Source organism: Eptatretus burgeri, chromosome 12 (assembly GCF_056783735.1).
Source record: "Eptatretus burgeri isolate ZD-2024b chromosome 12, Ebu_testis_v1, whole genome shotgun sequence".
In the NCBI taxonomy this organism is placed as follows: Eukaryota; Metazoa; Chordata; class Myxini; order Myxiniformes; family Myxinidae; genus Eptatretus; species Eptatretus burgeri.
Window position 1 is genome coordinate 64,443,645 of NC_140972.1, and position 22,293 is coordinate 64,465,937.

The 22,293-nt window shown below is 39.8% G+C and overlaps 1 protein-coding gene across 15 annotated transcripts in view; it reads left to right on the forward strand.

Annotated features, from left to right (window-relative positions):
* The window catches only part of LOC147015767 (uncharacterized), a 239,677-nt gene that overhangs the window by 22,933 nt on the left and 194,451 nt on the right, over positions 1-22,293 (forward strand). The window contains exon 1 of one of the 15 annotated variants that reach the window (XR_015049842.1): positions 17,087-17,672. The exons of the other annotated variants lie outside the window; for them this stretch is intronic. The gene's annotated coding sequence lies outside the window, so the exon portion shown is untranslated. Of the gene's footprint in view, positions 1-17,086; positions 17,673-22,293 lie in introns of those variants that run through there. 15 annotated transcript variants of the gene reach the window in all.

Sequence of the window (22,293 nt, forward strand, 5' to 3'; positions counted from 1 at the left end):
TCCATCTTTGCCTGAGAATCGCTCCAGGGTTACTTAATCATTTCGATTTTATGGTTAAGATCCATTAATTATCCTCGTCGGAGGAGATGGTATTGCATTTGGGTCCATTTATCTGTCTGTCTGTTTGTTTGTTTGTTTGTCCGCACAAAACTTTAATGTTTTTCTCCACAACCGCTTGTCGGATTGAGACGAAATTTTCACCATAGGAGTGACTACTCATGTAGAATGTTTTAGTGATAATTATGATGTCACAGGTCATATGGTGTAGCAGGCATGTTGGAAAAATGGGAAAAATTTGGACATCTGTATCTCTGAAACCGCACCAAGGAAAAAATTGAAACTTGGCAAACATCATGATTTTTTTCCATGACGTCATAATTGCATTTGTAGAATGCTACATCTGATCAGTATTAAAATTTTTGAGGGTCATCTAGGGATAAAATGGTCCACAGAAAAAAGAAAATTGATGACACCATCGGTCACGTGATTCAGCAGCCATATTGTTTTTTGTTTTTTTTAAGCAAACCTTCAAATGTCATCTCTGAAATGGCTGAACAGATCGAGGTGAAACTTTACACGTATGACCACCTATCAAACAAAGGAACAAAAGGTTCACACATGACATCATAGGTCACATTGTTTGGCAGCCATTTTGGATTTACCCTAAAACCAATAAAAAAAAAAACCTTCTCCAGAATGGCTAGACAGATCGAGGGGAAACTTCACACAAATGTTCACCAAGCCCTGGGGATACCAGGGTGTTCACGAATATTTGATGTCATATAGTCTGGCAGTCATATTGGATTGAGCAAAAATCTTTAAAAAAAAAAAAATATATACATTTCTCTTGAACCACTTAATCAATCGACGTGAAACTTCACAATTATGATCCAGTGTTAATGGGGAATAAATGTTTTAAATTTAAACTTGATCGGACGTATGGTGTGTCAGCGTCCGATCAGGTTGAAATATTATTAGGAATATTGATTTTTTTTGCATCAGAGTTCTTTTTGATTTTTTTATCTTTTGAATAAGGCTCACTTGGTTGTGCATGGATGGGTTTGAGGGTAGTGGAGTAGCAGCTGAAATGCGAATCCGATGCAGGTTCCTCATGATGACTCCAAATTGCTTTTTGCTTGTTTGGGTTTCTTCTGATTATTCCAATGCAGGACTGTACCTATTTGGTCTTCCAATTGAATTGAATTTAATTTATTTTAATACCATTCCGAATTAAATCGAATAATAATAAACGTCATGGGTCAGGGTCAATTGTCCAATCAAAGCAGGGCATCTTGGTACCCAGTCATCACTGTCAACAGTTATAAAGTGGCAGTTCTAGTTATGTCTCTTATTACATAACACACCAGTACACAAACACCACACAAAACGAGTTCTTATCTCTGCTCTTTTTCTTGTTTAAAATATGACTATATTCAGATTCTTCATAATATGCTCTACTCCTGAGAAATGTTTTTTTATTTTTTTTTATTTTAAGCAGGGTAAATTATTAGATCACAGGACAAATGCCCCTCTATTTATTACATGAGCAAATATGGCAGAATATTAAAAGGTGTTTAAATAATAAATAGATGGTCCCTCATCAAATTAGCAGAAATCACTGACATCACATCTCTCCACATCTATCAGTCAACCATCAGCACGGATGGCCTAAGTCAGTCAATGTTTAGATTTAGTCAAGCGAACATGATTCAAATATAAGAAAAAAGAAGAAGAAAATATGAGAAATTTCCCAAAATGCAATGTGTTACATTAAAAGACATAAAATGGAATCTATTTTCCAAGATTCAGCAATCGAAGATTTTGAGAGTTTGAAACAAAAGTTTTAAGTGTAAAGTATAAGAGGAGGGTTGAACCCATAGTGATTCAGAACGACATCCCATGAAAAGGGAAGGGAATAATAGTCAACTCCAATAAGTGAACTATTATCACATGGAGTCCAGACCAGGTTGGGTAGGCAAATTATCCCACCCTGACGCTTGTCAATGAGTCAGCTGGGTTGAAACGGAGTGTACACTTCTTTTGTACTGATTCATATGACAACAACCTAAACGTTGTAAATTGGAGTGAAAATAATTACTCAGAACTTGTGATGCTGAAAGGCATTTTACAGCAGCATAATGAAAGTCATTTTCACTTGTCCTTAAATAATTGCAGCTGTTCTTTATATTTCAGGCCCAGTGCACTTGAATTAGAGATATTTGAAATGTTGTTGAGCCATAAAGCTCAAAAAGACATCATCTGAACAATTTATGAATACATGATTAATGTATGAAGCAAAAGCAGCCTAGCATGTAACATGCTAGTAAAATGGGCCTCGGAATTGAAATATGTCCATCAGTTAAAGGAAAGAGATTTATGGTACAGTAAAGTTATTCATCAGACATCATCAGTGTCACTGTTGAGGAAGGGGCAATGAAGGACCAGCTTATGGCACTGGAATATAATATGTAATAAGACAATGTGTGGACTTATTATATACCAGCAAAGGTACCCGATGTTGCCAGGAAACGCAGGGTCCCTCCTCCCCCTGCCTCATCCTACCCCACCCCCCTCCATCAAGACTTCCATACCAACCCCCTCCCACCGACTTTACTCTCGCTATCAATATGACCGTGATTTCTAAAGTGATGCTCTATTGGCTTTTCAAAACCTAAGTCGCACCAAACCCTCACGAACTGCTGGTGATCATTTGTGAGATGTAGACACTCTATGATACTCCCGTAAAAAGATCTTTGCATTTCTCAGGTCTTATGAAATTTGATTTTAAAAAGCATCTCATCAGATCCCTTCAAAAATATATGGAATAACTTTCGAAGGACAGTCCAGTCCAGTTTTGTGCACATCTTGTGGAGTGACTCACAACAGGCATCACTAGATAAAAGCATACATTCCCTAGGGAGATAAAGAAATCAAGCACCAATCAATGCATCGGCAGCACAAAAGATCTCCACCACCAAAAAGTATGGAAAACAACTTTTCGCTGCAGACATGAGCATGAGGTTTTCTGAGAGATTTTGTGATTCTCAAATTGTCATAAGAATATAAATTCTGTTTAGTATTGGAGTGCTTAGTATTGCGATGCGATTCTGCTCATCTATGAGTTTCCGTTACACAGACATCCATTGTCACCTGGTCCTGACTGTTTTGTCCACTGATCTTATGTAGCATTTCCATGAGCCAAATTCACAGACAATGAGCAATTCAGGAAAGTCTTTGAGGTGTGTTTGGAGTAATGGGTATGGAACTTTTTTTTCCTGGGATTGATTTGTTGGAAAATACAAGGACGCAAGTCATTGTTGCGTGTGGAGCTCATATTGAAAGAGCTTCAAAAGTAGCAAGAAGGGTGATGGAGTGGTCATTTTGGAAACGACCAATAATAATCATCAATCAATTGAATAAGCATAATAATTATCATTATTATTAATATTATTATTATATTTCACCTCCAGCAACAGAGCCTCATAGGATTCCAAATGGAAACCTGATCAATGCTGTACTCGTCCCATTAAGACAATTGTTAATGTAAATGTGAAGTTTGCAGTGGTGATGTGAAAATATTATGTTTTTTTTTTTTTACATCAGTATCGAAGATGGAACAGCCAACTCAATGCACTCCATAAAAGGACAGCATCCTCACCGATGTCAGAGCAGCGTCCACTTTCCGTCGGTACTCCAGGGGCCTCTGTCTGGCTAAACCCCAGGTAGGTGCCTGGCCCATCTTCATCTCCTTGAGATGCGGATCAACCTGCTGCAAGTATGAGGCAAGGGGTCGGCCCATTGGCCTCCTCTACTCATGAGGCTCCCTCGCTGAAAGAATCTGATGAACAGGATCGGCATCAGGAAAATAAGCCACATGTCCATACAGCCGCAGCTGATTCTCACGGACTATTCAGGTAACAAATCTCATTTAAGTCTCTCTCAGCAACCATTCATTGGATACAAAGTCTGACCAGTGATAGCCAAGGATTCTCCGAAGAGACTTGGTACCGGAGTTAATTCTCCGTCTCAGATCCCTGGTCAGAGTCCAAGTCTCACATCGGTAGAGCAAGACTGGAAGCAACAAGGACTTATAAACTCGGACGTTCATCCTCCTGCGTAGGTACCGACAGCGCCACACCCCATGACTCAGTGAATAGTGAATCCATGATTCCCCAGGCCCGACCCAGATGTCTATTGACCTCTGGCTCACAGCCGGCAGAGACATGAATATCACTGCCAAGGGAAGTGAATCTCTCCATGACCTCAACATCCTCACCACCAACAGGTACAGACAAGATGGCAGCATCCAAGACTGTTATGTGCCTCAATGATGGAGCACCTGTTTGCACTGTGCCAAAGGTTTGTTGGATCTGATTCAATATTACTTGAAGACAAACAGCTCAGACCAGTCATTCTTTTAGCTGTACTCATAATAATCATCATAAAAATAAAGTAAATGAGAGGCAGTCGGTATTTTAACGGAATTAGCAACTTGGTGGTGCTCACACAGGATTCTAAAGTGGGTAGGGATGAAGTCGGCAAAATGCAAAATGGCGTCTTCTGTCATCGAGCCGGAAAGCCAAGAGCAACAATTAACATTTCACAGAGCAAAAATTCAACAATCTCTCTGATGTACCATACTCTTCAGAGCATCAATGCCGCTGAAACAGCTTCCTGAACAAGGGTTATACTGGGTAGTTCGCCATTGTCTTCCCAGCAGTAGTTCGGGCAGGAAGTTGGAGTTTGGCCAGGGTGCTGGTGATAGCTTGCCTACCCTTCATGAAGGACACAATGGGATCTTTAATGTCCATCAACTAATGTCGGCAGATGGGACACCAGTTTTACGTCCATCTGAGAAAAAGAAAATAAATTTATTCTGAATTTGATGTAAATTAATTCTGAACACATTGATGAATCACCCTGCCTGTGAAGCACCGGGATGACAGTTTAGAACTGGGTTAGGATTCAAACCTAGGCTAGATGGCTCATCCTGCCTAACTCTTGACCATCCTGCCAGCCCCCAACCCCCCCTCCCGCAACCATTCCTCCCCCATCACCATCATCTCTTAAATTGTTTCCCTTTGTAATCTGTATGTGTTTCTTTTATAAATAGTTCTGCAGCTCCTAAAGCAGTGAGTAAATAAAATAATATAATCACTCTTGTCCATTATTTTATGCTTCAGTGCCATTATTAATGGTGTGTGGCGATAAAAAAACAAAAAGCTCTTGGTGCAAATAACCCGCACAACTCAGCTCAAAAACTGTGATTGGTCGAAATTAAACGCCATGATAACTAAATCGGTACATAAAGAGGTTGCCTGTGATTAGTCAAAACCACGATATTTAAGGGTTTACTGAACATTAAGTATTTACGTATTTTCAGCAAGTATTATTTTTTTTACTATTAAGTATTTAAGTATTTTTCAGCAAGTATTTTTTCAGTATTTTTCAGCAAGTATTAATTTTTTTCAATATTAAGTATTTAAGTATTTTTTCAGTATTTTTCAGCAAGTATTTTTTTTTCAATATTAAGTATTAAAGTATTTTTCAGTTAGTATTATTTTTTTCAGCAAGTATTTTTTTCAATATTAAGTATTTAAGTATTTTTCAGCAAGTATTATTTTTTCAGTATTTTTCAGCAAGTATTTTTTTCAATATTAAGTATGTAAGTATTTTTCAGCAAGTATTATTTTTTTCAGTATTTTTCAGCAAGTATTTTTTTTTCAATATTAAGTATTTAAGTATTTTTCAGCGGACAAGTCAATTTAATTTGGAGTATCCGTTGAATTGGCTAATTTTGCCTTTTTTGTTTTTTAACTTCATTCACACATCAGTCGATTTGGCGTGCAAGACAAAGCAAGATCAACTATGGTGGTTGGCAAAACTATCAGAGCAATGGAGGTGTTAATGCCTTCCTGACACTGTCATAACGCCCACTGTTCCTGGTACTTCCAGGGTCATGAATATTAATGAGCTGTTTTTGTGCATAATATTTGAACTACCATGTGGGACGACCTTTCAGATAAATTAGGAATGTAAACAGTTTTTCAACATGTTTGTTGTCATACAGCGGTACAGTATTTAAAACAAGCGCCCAAATCATTATCCGCACCATCTTAAACCATAGGTAAGTCAATTCTGAGTGAAAGTTGAGACCGGGACTTCTGGGAAAAAAGTATCGACTTATACACCAAAAAATATGACACTTTTACTTGCATTTAAATAAAAGTATGCGAGAGAGTTTTGAATGACTGCAATAAAAAGAAAAGATATATATTAGTTTTGACTGCTTGTTTATATTTTTGTTAGTCATCTAAGTTGAGCAAATGAATGAAGGATGAACAAATCTGAATTCACTGATTTGAAAATGTTTTCACAACCATCAGTAATACGGGACTTTCAAAATGGCATATGAATGCTAAATGATGCCTTTTGCGAATGTGTGTGTGTGTGTGTGTGTGTGTGTGTGTGTGTTAGTGTGTGTGTGCGTGTGTGTGTGTGCGGGTGTGTGTGTGTGTGTGTGTGTGTGTGTGTGTGTTAGTGTGTGTGTGTGTGTGTGTGTGTGTGTGTGTGTGTGTGTGTGTGTGTGCGTGCGTGCGTGCGTCCGTGCTTATATTGATTCCGTTTGGATAACCGGGTACTATTAACCTGCCATTGCACGGCAACTGTAAATCAAAGACTTTTAAACATAATTTTCAGCATTTCGATGAAAGAGTGCAAATTTCAAAATGATTAACCGTAATTGTTCCATTGCTGAATGCAAATTGGACTCATGAGAATATATGATTCACCAGAAATATCTGTGAATGATAGGAGTCGGGTTCCGATCATTTCCTGTTAATACAATTCGCTCGCGGAGGCTGTGGTTATAAGGCACACACGCACGCACGCACGCACGCACACTCTGACACATAATTTCACCAATAGATGCAAAAATTATAATTTATTTTGTGGCACCAGAAACAAACAAACAAAAAAAAATTGGAATGTCACTCACAGCCCATACAACTCCCTCCTCCCAAATATGTTTAACATTAAATATCATCATTTTAAACTTTCCCTGTGCATCAACAAGCTCCAGATATGACCTTCCCATCGGTGTTAAAAAACACGAAGGTTTGGTTTGAACCCACCATCGACTAACCTTTGGCCTTTCATGGGCGCACATCAGGAACTTTTGCAATACTCATGAGAATATACAGTATGATATAATATCACAACACTCATGATAATATACAGTATGACATAATATCACAACACTCATGATAAAATATCACAACACTCATGAGAATATGCAGTACGATATAATATCACAAAACTCAAGAGAATATATAGTACGATATAATATCACAAAACTCAAGATAATACACAGTATGAAACAATATCACAACACTCATGAGAATATACAGTATGATATAATATCAGAAAGCTCAAGAGAATACACAGTATGATATAATATCACAAAACTCAAGAGAATGCACATTATGATATAATATCACAAAACTCAAGAGAATACACAGTATGACACAATATCACAACACTCATGAGAATACACAGTATGATATAATATCACAACACTCATGAGAATACACAGTATGATATAATATCACACCACTCATGAGAATACACTGTGTGATATAATATCACAACACTCATGAGAATACACAGTATGATATAACATCACAACACTCATGAGAATATACAGTATGATATAATATCACAACACTCATGAGAATACACAGTATGATATAATATCACACCACTCATGAGAATACACTGTGTGATATAATATCACAACACTCATGAGAATACACAGTATGATATAACATCACAACACTCATGAGAATATACAGTATGATATAATATCACAACACTCATGAGAATATACAGTATGATATAATATCACAACACTCATGAGAATATACAGTGTGATATAATATCACAACACTCAAGAGAATACAGAGTATGATATGATATCAATACTCAAGAGAATACACAGTATGATATAATATCACAACACTCATGAGAATACACAGTATGACATAATATCACAAAACTCAAGAGAATATACAGTATGATATAATATCACACCACTCATGAGAATACACTGTGTGATATAATATCACAACACTCATGAGAATACACAGTATGATATAACATCACAACACTCATGAGAATATACAGTATGATATGATATCAATACTCAAGAGAATACACAGTATGATATAATGTCACAACACTCATGAGAATACACAGTATGACATAATATCACAAAACTCAAGAGAATACACTGTATGATATAACATCACAATACTCAAGGGAATATACAGTGTGATCTCATATCACAATACTCAAGAGAATATACAGTATGATATAATATCACAATATTTATGAGAATATACAGTCTGATATAATATCACAAAACTCAAGGGAATACACAGTATGATATAATATCACAATACTCACGAGAATACACAGTATGATATAATATCACAACACTCATGAGCATATATAGTGTGATATAATATCACAAAACTCAAGAGAATACACAGTGTGATATAATATCACAAAACTCAAGAGAATACACAGTATGATATAATACAACAACCAAGAGAATACGCATTATGATATAATATCACAAAACTCAAGAGAATACACAGTATGATATAATATCACAACACTCATGAGAATACACAGTATGATATAATATCACAACACTCATGAGAATACACAGTATGATATAAAATCACAAAACTCAAGAGAATACACAGTATGATATAGTATCACAACACTCATAAGAATACACAGTATGATATAATATCTCAACACTCATGAGAATATACAGTATGATATAAAATCACAAAACTCAAGAGAATATACAGTATGATAAAATATCACAAAACTCAAGAGAATATACTCATATACAGTATGATATAAAATCACAAAACCCAAGAGAATACACAGTATGATATAGTATCACAATACTCATGAGAATACACAGTATGATATAATATCACAACACTCATGAGAATATACAGTATGATATAATATCACAACACTCAAGAAATACACAGTATGATATAATATCACAATACTCATGAGAATATACAGTATGATATAATATCACAATACTCACGAGAATATACAGTATGATATAATATCACAATAATCACGAGAATATACAGTATGATATAATATCACAATACTCAAGAGAATATACAGTATGATATAATATCACAACACTCATGAGAATATACAGTATGATATAATATCACAATACTCATGAGAATATACTGTATGATATAATATCACAATACTCGAGAATATACAGTATGATATAATATCACAACACTCATGAGAATATACAGTATGATATAATATCACAATACTCACGAGAATATACAGTATGATATAATATCACAATAATCACGAGAATATACAGTATGATATAATATCCCAATAATCACGAGACTATACAGTATGATATAATATCACAATACTCAAGAGAATATACAGTATGATATAATATCACAATACTCAAGAGAATATACAGTATGATATAATATCACAATAATCACGAGAATATACAGTATGATATAATATCACAATACTCACGAGAATATACAGTATGATATAATATCACAATACTCACGAGAATATACAGTATGATATAATATCACAATACTCATGAGAATTTACAGTATGATATAATATCACAATAATCACAAGAATATACAGTATGATATAATATCCCAATAATCACGAGAATATACAGTACGATATAATATCACAATACTCAAGAGAATATACAGTATGATATCATATCACAATACTCAAGAGAATATACAGTATGATATCATATCACAATACTCAAGAGAATATACAGTACGATATAATATTCCAATAATCACGAGAATATACAGTATGATATAATATCACAATACTCAAGAGAATATACAATATGATATAATATCACAATACTCACGAGAATATACAGTATGATATAATATCACAACACTCATGAGAACACTGACCATGTCAGGTCAGGTTCGATCTGTGACCTGCTACAGGTACCATGTAAACCTGTACTAACCTGTTCCATGGTCGGGTTGTCGGCGACTAAACCGTCTCCCCCACCAGGTTTTCTGGTGAGGAGGGTGTTTGGATATGGACACCCAGCAGGATTAAAAACAAAACCTGTCAAAGGGCGGAGGAGCTCCTTGTGAGCCAACGGCCATCCATATCTACTGCCCAACTGTGTCTGCGGACGTCCTCCTGCAGTTGAGTCACTTTTTATTAGGAGGTTGGTGGCAGGATTTGCACTCCGGCCACCGTAAAACCCTTCATTCCGCAAAACGCAAAAACGCAAAAAAATCTGAAAACCCACTCCGTGGGAGTACCTCCTGTGCAGCTTCCCTTCGCAGGGCAGCTCACCGGATGACAGGATTGGGGCAAAGCCTTCGGGACCCCCAATCTTTGATGATAGGAGGGAAACCACGGGGTAACATCCCTGGGTCAGATTGCGGGAGAGTGTGTCGGAGTGGTGCTGAGGTGTCGTCCACCAGACGGCGGTCTCCTTGGGTTAACCTGAGGCGGTCCCTTCGGGTGGGTGCCTGGAATGTCCTATCCCTAAGAGAGGATGATCACCTGTCTCTGTTATCATCTGAGCTCAAGCGTTTGGACATCGGGATTGCAGCTCTCTCTGAGGTTCGGAGACCGGATTGCGGAGAGATAATGGTGGGTGGTTACACCTACTATTGGTCTGGTCGCTCTGATGGTTACCATACCCAAGGAGTTGCTGTAGCTGTGTCCAATAAGCTGACCCCAATGATAATTGAGGTAACACCGGTCAACGAGCGTATTATGAGATTAAGGATTCGTCACTCCTTAGGTGTCATTTCCCTGGTCTCTGTTTATGCTCCGACTGAGGCGAGTGATCTCACCGTGAAGGATGCATTCTACGCCACACTCGAGTCTGTGGTTGATCAGTGCCCCAGCCGAGATACACTTCAAGTCTTGGGGGATTTCAATGCATCGACTGGAACTGATAGGGACGGTTATGAGGTGTGTGTTGGTCCCCATGGGTCAGGAACTATGAACCAGAATAGCACTGAGTTCCTTGACTTTGCAAGAAGTCATGGACTTAGGGTGGCTGGTTCATGGTTTCAGCGCCCACAAGCTCATCGCTGGACTTGGTATTCCAACGCTGGCGGTGTGGCAAAGGAGATTGACCATGTCCTCATTGACGGTCGTTGGAGGATGATCCAGAACTGCAGGGTCTACCGGAGTGCTCAGTTCCTCAATACTGACCACAGGCTTGTTGTAGCAACTCTAAAGCTGCACCTTAAATCCTGGAGAATGGTACCATCCCAGCCGAGGCTGGATGTTGCCAAGCTCAGGGATGAGAGAGTAGCTGAGGAGTTTGCGAACAGGCTGAGTGGACACTTGGGGGGTCTGGGTGCTTTGGGGGGTCCTGAAGAGTTGTGGAGCGCCTTCAAGACCACCATCCTTGATGTTGCCGGTGGATGCCTTGGAGCTCACCGCAGGGCAAAGAAGAATTTTGTCTCTCAAGGGACACTGGATAGCATTGACCAGAGTCGCAGGGCCAGGCTCAATGGCAGAGCTGAGCTGTTCAGGGAGCTGAGGCGTAAAACTGTACGTGCACTGAGGGTGGACAAGGAGGCCTATGTGCGAGGAATCTGTGAGGGGGTAGAGCATCACCTGTGGACAGGTGATTCTCGTCCCGCTTACAGGGGAATTCGCGCATTACGTTCATCCAAGCCCATCCCTCGGAGCACTAAAGTTCGAGCAGAGAGTGGTAGGCTCTTGACAGAGGAGTCTGAAGTGAAGGCCCGCTGGGCCGGTTACTTTGAGCGGTTGTACCAGGCTGATTCCCCAACTGTCGAGTTGGACGTCAAGGGTGTTACAATCCCTGTTGCTGACCCTCGAATCAACTGGAACACAGGCATCATCCCAACTGACTGGAAGAGGGGCCTTGTTGTCCCTCTCTGGAAAGGGAAGGGTGATCGCCAAGACTGCAACAACTACCGAGGGGTGACGCTGCTCTCAGTGCCGGGCAAGGTCTTTGCTCGGATAATTCTCGATAGGGTTCGCCACCATCTGCTTGAGCACCAGCGTCCAGAGCAGTCAGGCTTTACACCAAAGAGGTCAACGATTGACCGTATCCTTGCACTTCGTGTCCTCACCGAACGCAGACGAGAGTTTCAGCAGGGGCTGCTTGCAGCTTATGTTGATCTCTGTAAAGCGTTCGATTCAGTGAATCGGGATGTCCTCTGGAGGATTCTTGGTCTTCGTGGGGTGCCACCAAAACTGATCGATCTGATGTCTGAACTCTACTCTGGTACTGAGAGTGCTGTGAAGTGTGGTGGTACCATCTCTGACTTATTTACAGTTGTTACTGGAGTTCGTCAGGGATGTGTACTTGCCCCCACACTTTTCAGCACTTGTATGGACTGGATTCTAGGGAGGATGTCGGAGAGATCAAGTTGCGGTGCATCATTTGGGAATGTCAAGATCTCGGACCTTGACTTTGCAGATGATGCAGTCATCTTTGCAGAGACTTTAGACATCCTCTTGGGGGCCCTCGAGGTGCTGAATGAGGAGTCGGAGCCGTTGGGATTACGGGTTTCTTGGGTCAAAACTAAGATCCAGGCTTTCGGTGACATCTTGGATGCTGCTGTCCTGTCTGTGTCTGTTTGTGGTGCGGATGTTGAGATCGTGGAGAGATTCACTTACCTTGGCAGTGATATTCATGTCTCTGCTGGCTGCGAGTCAGAGGTCAATAGACGTCTGGGTCGGGCCTGGGGAGTCATGGATTCACTGGATCATGGGGTGTGGCGCTGCTGGTACCTGTGCGGGAGGACGAAAGTCCGAGTCTTCAGGTCCTTGGTACTTCCAGTCTTGCTCTATGGGTGCGAGACTTGGACTCTGACCAAGGATCTGAGACGGAGACTTAATTCCTTTGGTACCAGGTCTCTTCGGAGAATCCTTGGCTATCACTGGTCGGATTTTGTGTCCAACGAGCGGTTGCTGAGAGAGACTCGGATGAGGTTTGTTACCTGCATAGTCCGTGAGCGTCAGTTGCGGCTGTATGGACATGTGGCTCGTTTTCCTGACTCTGATCCTGCTCACCAGATTCTCTCAGCGAGGGAGTCTCATGAGTGGAGGAGGCCAGTGGGTCGACCACATGCCTCATGGTTGCAACAGGTTGACCATCATCTCGAGGAGATGGGGATGGGCCTGGCATCTGCCTGGGGGATGGCCAGATGGAGGCCCCTGGAGTACCGGCGGAAAGTGGACGCAGCGACGCGCTGTTCTGGCACATGCTCCCATACCTGACCTGACCTGACTCATGAGAATATACAGTATGATATAATATCACAATACTCATGAGAATATACAGTATGATATAATATCACAATACTCATGAGAATATACAGTATGATATAATATCACAATACTCATGAGAATATACAGTATGATATAATATCACAATAATCATGAGAATATACAGTTTGATATAATATCCCAATAATCACGAGAATATACAGTATGATATAATATCACAATACTCAAGAGAATATACAATATGATATAATATCACAATACTCATGAGAATATACAGTATGATATAATATCACAATAATCATGAGAATATACAGTATGATATAATATCCCAATAATCACGAGAATATACAATATGATATAATATCACAATACTCATGAGAATCTATGCAAGATATCAACTTTTTGGACGAGTTGATCAGGAAGTTGTCCAACTATTTATTTGTGTAGAGGCAGTACACACCTATTTCTCGCAGATACATTTACAAGTATTTTTGATTTCTTCACTAAACAATAAACATTTATCTTCTCATTTGAACAATAAACAATGAAATTAACCGAAGTACATAAGTATGTTTTCCAATGGCTAAAATGTGAACAGGTATAAATGATGCGAATGAAATATGGTGTCTTGAATGAATTTTTTTTTGAAACATGTCACCGAATGTTCTTGAGCACTTATGCCTTTATCTTCCATCTGTCTCAGCTATTACAACAATCGCTGTTTTGCCCTCCATATATTTTGCTGGAGTGAATCTTGATTGAGAGGCATAAGCAAATGCGACTTGCATATCAGACGAAACATGTTATACGGTGCAACATTTACACCGGGTGCAGTCCTTGTGGCGATACAGTTAACACACAAAGTTCTCACGAGACTGCAATAGCCCAGGTTACATATCAAACTCCTCAATAGCCCAGGTTATTGTTTGTGAATATGAGCTTCAAAGCCTTTTCTCTTCCTTTGAGATCAAGGCATTGGGACAATCACACCCTGTGTTGCATAGACAGACCTATCAATGCATCACAGACAGATTCAGCAGCAGTGTTGCATATTGCTTCCAGATCAAGTTACGTCTGCTGTTGCCAACCCTAGTGTGGAAGTAGACATGAGCATTGATTTGAGATAGGAGTGAAAGGCGAGTAATGAACACATCTGTGTTTGGACTGCAAATCACAACATCTGAAAACACCCCAGCTGAATATGCTGCATGGATAAACAACCTTGTATCTGCCTCCTTATGGTTGCATTCGAGAGCAGATGAATGTCCATTTCTTCATCAGGAGAGGTTTGGATGGGGAGAAAAAAAAACATGACAATGGCTCCCATATCTCTGTGTATTTCAGGAAGCAGAACCAGCTGTGTGGTGTAAACTCTGATATTCCATTTCACATTGGAAAACATCTTCATGTACCGTCACATGCACAATAATCTATCATCACAGTCCATAGAATATCATCCCTCAAAACAATATCCTCAACTACCCTCCCCAAAAATTCACTCTTCTGAAGCAACACTTCGCCGTGAAATGAGAGTCCATCTGGCGAGACTCTGCTGTGGACATCACACCTCCCTTATGCAATATCAACATAGGCTCCAATCCATATTAAACCCAACATGTCCTCTCTGTCTATCTGCCCCACAAACTACCACACACATTATGACGAGTTTCCTCTTCCTGGTCCAACAAAGACACCTCTTCAACACATCTTCAACATGAGATCAATGGGAGTGTCTGGTGGACGTCGCTCCATACTTGAGTTCCACTGGTCTTTTCACTTGACGAAGAACTGAGGCTACAACAAGAAGAGGAAGAGAAAAGTGCATGCAATATTCCATTTGACTTTTTTTTTTCTCGAGATTGCTTGCTCTCCAGCTTTGAAATCAAGGACGCCGTGTTGGGATTTCTGATCACATGCACTTATAAAAGCACCTGAAATGCCAGTGTGACTCTCCTTGGTTGATTATTATCGTCCTTTGCAAGTTTTCTTTACATTTTTCAATATTTTTCAGCTAAATTAATGGCAATTACGACTTAACATGGACAATTTTTCAGTGGAAACATGGCGAGTGTCGTTTTGACATCCCTTTGGACTATGAAACAAAGGAAAAAAATATCCGAGGTCCACACATGACAAGACCTTTGTCCAAAGCTCAATGGAGTACTGCTCTCTACTGGGGACCGGTGCCCCAGCAACATATCTCCTGGATTCTGTCAAAGTCAAGCACTAAAAATTATTGGAATCTCCCATGATGAGGCCAAAGCACCGGGTCTTCAGAAATCTCTCTGTTTTCTCCTGTATATTCTCCAATATTGGACCTTTTTTTCTCTCTCTCTCTCTCTCTCTCTCTCTCTCTCTCTCTCTCTCTCTCTCTCTCTCTCTCTCTCTCTCTCTCTGTCTATCTCTCACTCTCTCACTCTCTCACTCTCTCACTCTCTCACTCTCTCTCTCCCCTCTCTCTGACATCTGACGTCTGACCCTCCCTATGTACTCCAGGGTGCAAGCGTTATTCCAGTCACCCCCCATCCCAAACCACTACCCTACTGGTTAATCTTCCAAAATCCAGGCTGATTACACACCTCTTCTCTTTCATTCCTCATTTCTCCAGTCTATGGAACCACCTTCCAGAGGCTGTTCTGTCTCACTCTTGACTCCATGACTTTAAGCATGCAGTGCACCAACCCATCTCTTGTCATCTCCAATTCTGTCACATGATCTTATGCACCCATTAACCTTTCCTAACCCAACCAACGAACTTGGTAATTTTAGTGTTTCCTCCCTTCCTCCCTCTCCTGTTTTTCCTTTATTTTCTTGATGTTTGTCCCACTGTCAGGTCTACCTTGCGCTTCCATGAACTTCCACTCTGATAAAGGGGAAAAAATACTTTGTGATCAGCATTTTGGGTCTGATAGTCAGTGAAATCATATGAACATACTATTCACACAAGTGAATCGACCAACAATAATATACTTCGTTACGATTAAAACTTGTTATTTAAAAAAAAAAAATCATTTTCACATTGAGGACTAAAAGGATAACCCAGAAGCAGTGTACTTACCTTTGAGCTGTCTATCTGGGTTTGGTTCCCAGTCTGATTATAAACTGTCATCGTGGTACTTTACAGGTAGGACGTTGCAACATTAAAAGTAACATTTTGGAGGAGACATTAAACCAGCTTCCCCATCTGCTGGCATGCACTGGTCAACATTAAATACCCTACAATACCTTTTGCAAAATAGCAGGCCATTTTGTCCAGTACCATGGCCAAAATAAAAAAAAAATCCTATCTAAATATATGCAGGGGCACTGCATCAGTGGCCTACAGTACATCCAACTAAATGATGCAAAACAGCGGTGAGGTGGTGTGTATACACACAAAATAATTTATGACTTTGGTTTATTAATCAGTCCTGAAACTTATCAATACTGTTACGAATTTGGAATTCAATTGCACACAACATACAGGTTCCCTTAGTCAGCTATGTCGATAAGTGCGTGTTCCCTCGATCGCAAACCTTCCATTGTTTAAATGTTTTGAAATCGATTAGATGCGCTGCGGATCGATTTAATAGTTAGGGAGCGAACAATGGAGACGTCCCTCCCCCTCTTCTGCGAAGAGGAAGAAGAACCCTGCGGTGACGTCAACAACTCCCTCCCACTCGTGGTTGAGCGGGGGGGGGGGTGGATCACGAGGGCATGAGTCACGCCGGGTGCAGGGAGGGGGTGGGAAGGATAAAGAGGACATCTTTTCTTTGTTCAAAAAGAGTTCGTGGGAGTCCCGTTCTGAGTCCCGTGGGAGGAGTAAGCTTTTTTACTTCGGAGAGAGCAGTCGTTCAGCCATCGGGTCCTGCTTGGCTTGAGGCCTTCGGAAGCTTTTTGCTTCGGCTGGCTCAGTCAGCTTCGGCTGGCTCAGTGAGCTTCGGCTGGCTCAGTCAGCTTCGGCTGGCTCAGTCAGCTTCGGCTGGCTCAGTGAGCTTCGGCTGCTGCTTTGTTTTGGAAGGAACTTGAGCCGGTTGTTCGGCTCGAGCTGTGAGTGGAGGCTTCTTCCTCTTCCTCTTGGTTCGTGGAGCTTTTCGTTCTCCATTTTGTTTCCCGGCTTGGTGCGACGCATCGGCCTCTTCTTGGAGTTGGATCCTCGGGGAAGCGACGCATCGACAGGAAGGATCGGCGCCTCGTCTCACCGGCACGTGTTGAGAAGCGCGGGAGGATTCGCGGGAGCTCGGGAAGGATCGCGGCGATTGGATCCAGCTCGCTCTCGCTGAAGCCCGGGTCTGGACAAGTTGAAGACCACACGAGGTGGAAAGGTTCGAGTCAAGCTCTGAGTTTCAGCTCACCTGTCCTCCGAGCTGGAGCTCGTGATTAAAGGCCTCAGCCACCGTTTCGTGTGTGTGTGTGTGTGTGTGTGTGTGTGTGTGTGTGTGTGTGTGTGTGTGTGTGTGTGTGTGTGTACGTGGGCCCGTCTAATCAGTAGGAACTGCTGTTAAGTGTAAATGACTGTACATAATAAGTAGACGGTTGTAGTTCTTTTGTCGTGCTTTTGTTGCTTGTATAATTGCATACGTGTTTTGCCTTATTTAATTTCATACGTGTTTCATTATAATAAATGTCCTTGTGTGAATGTAAACCTGCTCGTTGCGTCCATTCCCTCATTGACTGAACATTTCGTGTGTTGGAAGTTAGAAAGCCGTTGGTTTGCCGTAATAGGGGGACATTGCCGAACCGACGGTTCTCGGCGATTACACCACTCGGAATCGCGCACGGACAGGCTCGCCTCGGCGGTTTGTTCCGTTCGAGTTCCGTCGAGGGTGGAATACCCCGGTAGTTGGATCACGTGGGTATTTAGGTACATTGAAGATTGGCAATCGACCCTACCCCACGTGATCTGCCGATTGGCGTATTTCGGTTCTTGTACAAGGACCCGTCGCTCGGAGTTATCCGGGCGGCGATCTATATTCCGGGCGATCGGTCGGGCCGACTCGACTTGGGGCTCCGTTCAGAGCGGTTGGTTGGCGGCCGACCCCCGGCACGTAACAATACATTCTCTTAAATAGTTCATAGCAAAGACTGCATGACATCGGAGTGATGGGACCAGCAGGTCATTTTAGGTTCTTCCTTTCCCCTTGGGTGCTTCCAACGGTCTTCGTCTGTATTCATCAATATCCTAACAAACACAAAGAATACTCCATGATCACCAATTCTCATTTGTCACATGTTCTGTAAACCATCACACCACCTCCAATGACCTGGAACAAAGTCAACAATAAGGGCACTCTGTAGAGCGCATACCACTGCCACACAATGCCTGATCTCGTAGAACATATCTGGCCCAATACATTTTTGAAATATCATGCTATATATCGCTTTTGGCCCTGTCTCTCAGTGGTGAAGAATCACTTAAAAAATTCTCGTATCTCGTAATTAATTTAATAAAATAAAATGAAAAATTAAATAATTATCATATCGGGATCTGGATTCGGATCTTCACCAAAATGGAATCAATTCGTCCTTGTCACACACCCAGCGTGTCCACCCAGTTTCATCCAAATCCGTCAATAACTTTTTGAGATATCATGCAATATATCATTTTTGTCCCAATCTCTCAATGGTGAAGAATCACTTAAAAAATTATCAGACCCAGAAGCGGATCTTCACCAAAATCTAATGAGTTCATCCTTGTCACACGCCCAACCTGCCCTCCAAATTTCATCCGAAACAGTCCACAACTTTTTAAGATAGCCTGCACACCTACAGACAAACGAACAAGAAACAGATGTCATACAGTACAAGTTGCAAAATCCACCCCCTTCTCCAAAGATTGCCATGGATACATCACAATATCCATTTCATTAAGATAAAAATTAACAATCTTAATCAAAGCTCAGGTAAATCGGCTGAAATGATTATTTTTCAGATTGAAACTGATGATTTTACAATTTTGACCTTGAGTTGACATTTGACCTTTTGATCTCAAAAATAGTTGCTTTCCCAATTCAGTGATGGAATATGCAAATCCTCTTCAACTTTCAAGTTAATAGGATGTAAATTCACTTTTTCAGTTGAAAATTTATGATTTTAGAAGTTTGGCCTTGAGTTGACCTTTGAATGTTTGATCTCAAAAATATTTGGTTTCCCAATTCAGTAATGCACTATGAAATTGCTATTTAATCGTTAAGTCAATCGGATGAAAATTGACGATTTTTCAGATAAAAATTGATGATTTTATAAGTTTTACCTTGAGTTGACCATTGACCTCAAAAATAGTTGGTTTTGGTTTCCAACTTCAGTGACACAATATGGAAATCTTGTTCAAATTTCAAGTCGATAGGATGAAAAATGACGATTTTTGAAACTTGACCTCAGGATGATCTTTGACCTCAAAATCAATCGGCTTCTCAGTTGAGACTGCCTCTACAACTCGGTAAAAGCTTCCTGACGATGGGTTTAGAATTGTGACCTGAAGATTGACAGACAGACAAACAGACAGAATAACAAAATCGACTGACCAATATACTTGAAAAATATTCGATTTTGCAAGTTTTAGCAAGCAGGCAAACAGACAGAGGTGAAAACATAACCTCCTTCCACCTTCAGTGGCGGAGGTAATAACTCACCAAAAAGTTATTTTGGCCCTCATAACTCTTATTTAAGATCCATAAAAGGAGTAAAATGTAATCTATCCAACTAGAATTAAATCTGTAGTTCTTTGTATTAGGTTTTGGAAACTCACAAAAACATGTTACTTTCGTTTTTCTTTTCTTTCTGAAAAAGGCATTCAGGGCCAAAATAAATTCACCTTCAGGCAGAAAAGGAGATTCGCAGAAAAAATTGTGAAACCTCAAATGTTTTCCGGTTTGTAATTTGTTCAACATTGCAATGCTTTGGTTAATTCTCTTTCAAAAAAGAACTAAATAAGTTTCATGAAAGAAAATTATTCAAATTCATCTTCACCATCAAGAAAACAAATTTAATTTCTGACAATAATGCACAATGGTGGAAGAGGTGCTTTTTCCATCGGTGTTATTTAATCATTAGATGCCCTAATCATATGTAATTCTTCATTTCCACATTTCTCTTTCAAAAGAGGACCATAAAGCTGTGTTTGAAACATTGTGAGGAGGATTTTAAAAGTGTTATTCACTGTGTTTGCAGAATGGCTGTTTTTTGGCATGCCGTCTCAGTTGCTGTCTCAGCTTGATAAAGAAAGACCTATTAGTTTATAAAGGTGGCCTCGCCTCAATGAAAAGAAACGTGGAGGCTAATAATGAGCCGAAGTGGCGTATTTGTTATTTAGATTTTAATTGGACAGAAGAAGCTGCCTTTTGAGCTTGTGGGAACCCATGGTACTTTGAGCTTCACTTTAAGTTTGAAGAAAAGAACTTCGTTTTGCCTTTTCTGAAGCTGAATCACTCTGAGAAACTCCAAGGTGCTGCTAATTCCTTGTTTGATAGCATCAGTGCTTGTACCATAACCATTCTTCACGAAAAAGCAATATAAGTGCCAAGCTTATTGCCGATATCCGTTATATTAATCACGAATGGATGTTTGTCGTTTTCAGGGTGTTGTAGTTAATAGAGTAGAGCAGCTATCTACATTCACTTTGCATTCCGACGACAAGAAACAATATAAATTAAATGAGAAATTGGTTCTCCCGAAAGAAATGTAATGTGCAATTGCATCTTTCCCACATCACTCTAAAGATTTTCGATCGAATTTTATTTTCTGATTTAATATGATGCTGAGTGAAATTTCATGCTTGAAGCATTGTATCCTTGATTGCTTTGAAGCTCACCCTGTATCTGTGCAATGTTTGGCAAAACTTGTACCTTCAGGGCTTTTTTTTGGATACAAGCTCGAGGCTTGTGGAAGAGTTAGAACGAATAATAGATCAGGATGCAACAGAACAAAAGGAACATAAGAGAGACAAAGGGGTGGGAATATCTGTTTTCAAAAAATATGGGTTACCCAAACATGACTTTTTTGTCTGCAAGCTGGTCATACTTTTTTAATTTTTCTCAACATAAATATATATAAGAATAAAAAATAAAGTAAACATTTGTTCATAACTTTTTTTCACAACCTTTCTAATGTTCATTCCCTGTAATGTTCTGCAATGCCATTTGCCGAAACACCCAGAATGCAATTAAAGGACTCGAGGCAGTGACGCTTGGCCTTGTACAACCTTGTAACTCTTAGTTACAGGATTTTTGTTGCCTTACATCAGCTGATGTAAAACTGCATTTGTTTTTCCAGGTCTAAAAAAAATCTATCAGTTCACTTGTTTGATTTGAGTAGGCGAGCTCCACAAAAAAAAAATATATATATATATATATATATATATATATATATATATATATATATATATATATATATATATATATATATATAATGCATGCATATTTGTCAAAAGTATTATTATTATTATTATTATTATTATTATATGTTCTGAGATTAAATACTATTTCCCAATATTATTATATGACCAATATACAAATTTGGTCATATACGTGTCATATGTGAAACCACAACAAATATCTCTGTCAAGTCGATTGCTTTGGACAAGCAGTGATGATGTACAGTTTCTAATGAATAATTAATTAATGTGGCTATCTTTGCTTCATTATCAATAGCCAAAGACTCACTCATGAGCCAAGCAGATAATTGAGCGAGCAAATTAACTTTGCCTTCTTTAAGAAACTTGTTTTGTTTGCTCACTCGAGAGCAATATCTCCTAATTACATTCACATCTAAGTGCTTGCTCTCTATTCCTCAGTCATATATCCTGAATGTTCTCCCCTAAAACTCTAATTTATATATTCACATAACAACTTGGAACTTTCGTGACAATGTTTGTCACTCTTGAAAAGGTTGAAACTCAATCAGCTCATGCATCACAACTTGTTTCATACTTCATCATTATAAATTGGC